The sequence below is a fragment of the Lemur catta genome, chromosome 10 (assembly GCF_020740605.2).
Source record: "Lemur catta isolate mLemCat1 chromosome 10, mLemCat1.pri, whole genome shotgun sequence".
NCBI lineage: Eukaryota > Metazoa > Chordata > Mammalia > Primates > Lemuridae > Lemur > Lemur catta.
Window position 1 is genome coordinate 75,594,676 of NC_059137.1, and position 6,273 is coordinate 75,600,948.

The 6,273-nt window shown below is 37.0% G+C and overlaps 1 long non-coding RNA gene across 5 annotated transcripts in view; it reads right to left on the reverse strand.

Moving 5' to 3' along the window:
* LOC123645805 overlaps window positions 1–5,441 on the reverse strand; it is a 112,443-nt gene extending 107,002 nt beyond the window's left edge. For 4 of the 5 annotated variants that reach the window (XR_006737706.1, XR_006737708.1, XR_006737704.1 and 1 more), the window contains exons 1-2: window positions 5,336–5,441; window positions 4,999–5,128 (exon numbers count right to left, since the gene is read on the reverse strand). This is a non-coding gene — a long non-coding RNA (uncharacterized LOC123645805). Of the gene's footprint in view, window positions 1–4,998; window positions 5,146–5,335 lie in introns of all 5 variants that reach the window. The other variant, XR_006737705.1, reaches the window with a different exon arrangement.
* Between the last annotated feature and the right edge of the window lie 832 nt (window positions 5,442–6,273).

A 6,273-nucleotide genomic window follows, 5' to 3' on the forward strand; every position in this document is an offset into this window, starting at 1 on the left:
ACTTAATTTCAGAGAGGTTAGTGTGATCTGATATGCTATTTTCTTTAATGATGGTTCTGAAATGGAATCACCTGTTATAGTGGCTGCTACTTGCTCATCCAAACACTTCTGAGATTTGGACAACAGAAATTTGTTTATTTTGATCTTGATTTAGGTAGAATGAGAGCATTATTTGGGGGAAAATGTACATAAATTAAAATCAAATGAAAATATAGCATTACTATGTCTTATATTTGTGGTTATTTGGGAAAAAAAAATTCATCAGTTGATGAGGCTGTTACAAAATGATGCTCTGGGGGGGGGGAAAGGGCTACAGCATTGTTATGGGCTAAACTGTGTCCCCTCAAAATTCATATCTTGAAGCCCTAACCCTCAGTGCTTCAGAATGTGACTGTATTTGGAGACACAGCCTTTGAAAAGATGATTAAGTTAAAACAAGGCCACTAGGGTGGGTGTTAATCCAATCTGACTAATGTCCTTGTAAGAAGAGGAGATTAGGACACACAGATGGACACCAGGGTGGGTGCACAGAAGACAGTGTGAGGACACTGCAAGAAAGTGGCCATCTGCAAGCCAGGTAAAGAGGCATCAGAGGAAACCACCCCTACTGGAATGTTGATCATGAATTTCTAGCCTCCAGAACTGCGAGAAAATAAATTTCTGATGTTTAAGCCACCCAGTCTGTGGTATTTTGTTATGGCGCCCTTAGCAAACTAATGTAAGCATAAATCAGTTGTATCCACAGTCCAGGGGAGATTGAATCACTGAAAATATGTAAGTATAATTTTTAAAGTTGCAAAGCACCTTATAACGATAATTCTCAAGCTATCCACAGTGAAGGGCCACTTTTTAAAATTTCAAATCTCTTGCAGACCAATACTTTTGGAAATACAAAATCACATGCTTGGGCATTGTAGCAATGTCAGATGGCTATAAAAGTTTCTAAACGTGCTCAAAGTCTGCATTTATCTTGTCAAGGCCCATAACAAGCAGTACATGGACCTACTGGTCCATGGGCCACACTTTGAGCAAAACTGCCTGAAGTTCACTTTGTCAAACCCCTCACTTGGCAGCTAAGAAAACTATTAATAAGATCATGAGAGTTCAACACTTACTCGATATCACAAAACATGTTAGATTTCCCTACAGCAATCACGTTTTCATGTAACCATAAATAAATCACCAATATCTTCAATCTATTTCTTTTCCAGTTATGCTAATATTTGCCTGATTTCTCTCAATTTGTCCTCCTGGAAGTATACGTCCATGCCTGTCATCACTAATACTTAGGAAAACTGAATCATTTAATTATCTAGTTTCAGAAATTCTACCTTGTCTCTCAATAAATTACCTTTGCCACCTGTGAGAGACTCTTGCCTTCTGTACAGACATCTTGCTTCCATGTACTCAGAGCACATCTTATTACCAATCCTCTTGTGCAATCTTCCCTTCATTTCCACCTTGGATTTGCCTGAGCTTTTGTACACTCTCTAAATTTATTCTGTAATCTTTCCCAGCCTCTTCTGTCCCGAATGTTTTATATCTTGCATATGCCTCTTGCTCATCCTTGATTACTCTCAGCTCTGCTCCTTCATTTACATGGTCTCCGTAAAGCCTGTATTGTGTTTATCATTCAATGGTTTGAATAGCCCCTGGGCACATGTATTAATTTTTGTTCAAATGCTTGCCATTTCCCTCGGCATCCTTCACTTCCATCAATGTCTTACATGTTCCCAATCATCACAGCCCATATTCTCCAGAAGGTTGATTTCGGAGGCAGTGTATTCTTAAATATTATGCTTTGAATATTTTTAAAAAACAGTCTTCATAAGTATTTTTCATAACCCTAAAATTATGTTCATTTCTTTATTGTCAATAGTGATGGTAACTATCACTGTTTTTCCAGTAGTTTTGCAGATGACGAATTGTATGATGTTGGGCTAGTAATTTAAATTCTATAAATCTCTTTTTTTATCTTTAATATAAAATGGTCGAGGTAAATATTTTATAGCACCATCTGGCACTTACATTCTAAATTCTAAATGTTTACTATGGCATTCATCTATCTCTGAGAGAGATTGTTTAATCAGTCATAACTTTTGTAATATTCTAATGCTTCTCCAGCCATCCAATCCTACCTATCTTTCAAAGTGGATATCAGATCACATGCCTACATTAAGTCATTCCTAATTATTGTACCCAACACTCATCCCTGTATATTTTAATTCTTGAAAGTCACATCTTATATTGATTTCTTAGTCCTTAAATAGCAATATGTCTAAGTTTATTATGTCCTCAATAAATATACTCTTTGAAGAGAGCAGGTATGAAATTTCATATATAATATATATTAGGTTGAACCATAGGAAATTGCCCTTTCTTGTAAGTTAAAAATGATTGAATGTAAACAACTTTATGTTTCAACCTAATATATAAATTTTACTTAAGTGAAACTCTATTGAGTACCTACAATTTGACAATTGTGGTAGCTAACTTTATATATATATGTTCCATTTAATAGTGAAAACAGCCTAAAAAGTTAAGTATTGTTGTCTCCATTTTACAAACAAAGGAACTGAGCCTAAAATGGCTTAAATAATTTGCAAAGATTGTACAGCTGCTAATATATAAAACCAGAATTTAAAGTCAGGTCTTCTCAGACTCCAGAGTTCTTGCTTCTTTTTCAAAGTTTTTATAACATAGCACAAGACAGGTAAATATTAGATTCCAGTTTAGATCAGAGAATCCAAGTTGTCAAAAAATCTTTGAAAGTTACATTATTCTGCAATACCATATATAGCCATTTAAAAAATATGTTGGTAGCTCTGTATGTATTATAATAATATAGAAGGATATCGATGATATACTGTTAAGTGAAGAAAGTTGTTGAAAAACAAAATTACAATATTATTCCATTTAGAGGCGTAGGAAAATCTATAAATATGTCTTTATGGTAATATGAGAATATATATGTAAAATTATATATCTGTGTGTAGTGTGTATAGAGAATAGTATTTGGAAGCATATATAAAGTGTAAAACAAATGGTACTTGTCTTTGGAAAATTAGAGTTAAAAGAGGAAGTGAAAGCTAGAGAGCTTCTTAATTTTAATTTTTATTCTTCTAAGTTGTTTGCGTCTCTTTCAATAATTCTGTTCTTTCATCTAACAGAAAAAAAGAAGGGGCATTCCCTCAAGAATTCATTTTAACAATAAACTACCTTCCCAATTAGGAACATCTCCTTATAGTTCATCTAAGTTCCTCACGTTGTAAAAAGTACATGTTCTAACCCTGAACACAACATAGAAAGCTTACACTTGCCCATGTGAAAACTGTTGGCCACACTGTCTTTTTTATGTGTCGTATTTCTCATTCCTGGTGATCACTGTAGTTTTCCACTGAACAAACAACAGTACCTTTGCGGTCCTCTGTGTGACTTACAAAGAGCAGACTGCAAATGACCGATAGGAACCCCACCTGGCCCTCACCTAGCAGCAAGATCACCTTTAACACATAGCTGACGTTAATCTACCCTAGAGTTGCAAAGGATAACTCCTCATAACTACATTTACTTATATCTTTTCGTAACTCTTCCATTTTTTAAAATTTTATGATACTTCTATTCAAGACATCAGCCATTTTTGTGTCCTTCACAAAGCACACCAATAGTTTGCTCTACAAAACGTAAGGATGATCAATACAATGCCCTTGATAATTACCTCCCACACTGCAAAAATGTTCAGTCTGCTATCATACGTAATGAAATTTCACCAATTAGGAATAAATAGCTGCTGCTAAGGGACTTCCTACAGAATGGAAATGACTTTGGTGACCTGAGAACTCTCAGACATTTATGTAAATCACTTTACCCAGATAAATACTCTCCAAAGACCCAGCTGGGCCACAAGTTGTTTAAGTCTTGTTCTCTATAAACGGGTGAGAGATTAGAATGCATATGACTGATGGAGGGTGTGCTCCTCAGAAAAAAACTCACAAAAAAGTGAGAAAAGCAGATTGAGCAAGAAAGGATGTGGTTTCAAGTAAAGTCCAGCCATGGCTCAATCCAGCCATTGTCCCACCGTAAGGCAAAGAGGTAGAGGCAGTTGGCATCAGCCGGAAAGGGTGTAAACCCCAGCACTGTCTGGGCTCGGGAACAGGCAAGGCCCCACAGACATTGGTGGGTATTAACTGTTAATCTCAGGCCTCCAAGCAGCTGGGGGACACATAGACTGCCTAAAAAAGTGGATCTGGACCATGGCCAAGAACATCTACTGCCAGAGCTTCAATGAAGAAAAGGGAAGAAAAATAAGGGGATAATTATGGATTTGGGCATTAAAGAACATAGAAGAGCCAGAGATTGGACTAGGTTTTCTTTCCCTTATTATGAAGTCCCTGAGGGGTAAGGAAAAAGGGGCTAGCAAAAAAAAAAAAAAAATTTGAAAAAGAATTTGAAGACTTCTCAAAAGAGACTGTCACCCATTTTAAATTAATTTAAAAATGTAAACATAGAACTTAACAAGTCACTGACTGGAATTTATTTTTTTCCTATTGGAAATTAAAACATAAAAACATGAAAGAATGACATATTGTACATCTTCCATCATCTGTTTTTGCAAGCATCATCTTGAAAAACAAGCATAAGGGAACATTTACATAGTTAGGATTAACTAGACACCCTGATAGTCCTCAGGCCCAGAACTCTACCAGAGAGCAGCCCTGCAATTTAGTGTCATCACATGTGTGGATGGTCAATGAAACCTCCTTGATGAATGTGACATCAAAAAGCCCCACCTGGAAAGAATAGCTCAGCCCACTAAAACCTCCTGAAAAATATCTTTCCCAGAAATATACTCACTCCTGTCAGACTCTGTGCTTTTCAGAGTGATGTCAGTTTATAACAGCTTCTTGATGTTAATTACTGTGCCATCCCATAAGTTTAGTTCTCTGAAAAGCAGCCTGAAGCTGTCAGAAAGGGTTAGGTACCCTAATGTCCACTTACCTTGACACCAAGTAATTCTGAAGATGCTCACTTTCAGCTCCTTGTTCCCTTTCAGACATGAGGAGGCAAGTGACCCACCATCCAATCCACAAATCTTGATTAATTCCTTCCATTTAGCATGTCCCAATTCCTGCCAAGGTATGAGGTCTGCAGATTGACAGTTTCCTTAAGAGCTTATTCAAGTGCTTGATTATACAGCTTTGGAAGTTTCTTGAGCCCTGAGAGTCTGGGGAGTAGAATTTCCCTCCCCCCTGCCCACTGCAGCACAATAGCCTGTCTAATACCCATAGGCAAAGAAGTTTCATATCTAGGACAGTCAATTCTTAACCCTGCTCACCAGTTCTAGAAGCAGTAGTTTCCCTGGAGCTGCCTTTGTCCTTAAGTTTCCTCTTGCATGGCACTCAGGTGTCTGTCCAGTGTTGCTTCTCTGACACAGCTTCTGAGGGCAGAACTCCAAGGACAGGCACATGAAGGGACTATGTTCTCAGAATCCTTACTTGGAACCACTTTCCAATGATGTACCTATTAGCAAAAGCCAATGATCAAAGATAGAGGATAAAAGTAACTCAACTGGTTATGAATTTCTAAACAGGGTAAATGAGGGCAAAATCCAGCAAGAGAAACACTATATTCTTATTCACAGAACATATTTTATATCCCACTGACAAACTTCCTTTTCAGTAGGAGCCAGAAAATGACAGCAATAATTTAACTCCGCTAAAATAAAGTTTCAGTCTCCTTCCTAAGTAGTTTGGGTCCCTGGTGTTTCTTTTGGGTCAGTTCACTGGAACTTGGAAAATACTTTTCTAGTGAAACCATGTCAGTATGGTAGTTAAGGTCTTAACACAACTTGTCATCATCAATTTAACCATATCATTGCAAATGCGGTCAAGCTTTTGAGACACAAGCTTCAATCTCAAGAACAAATTATTACCCACATTTTCAGATTTAAAAAAATAAATGAGGCATAAGGAAGTACAATAATTTGCCCAAAGTCACACAGCTAAAATAAAAAAGAAGTCTAAGCCAGCATTGAAATTAAGGTTTATCTGATCCCATAGCAAAACTCTAACCACCATGCTCTACTCTTTCTTAGAATTACTACAGAGAGACTTAGTGTATCAACAGGACTAGAGTGTTCACCATATATAATGATGTTTAATAATAAATGAATCGGGTTTCCAAGTTGAAATGCCCAAATCACATTTTTTCTGAGGCCACCCCTAGAGTGAGAATAAAACCTCTCTTCCATATTCCTCATGGCCCAACCCATAT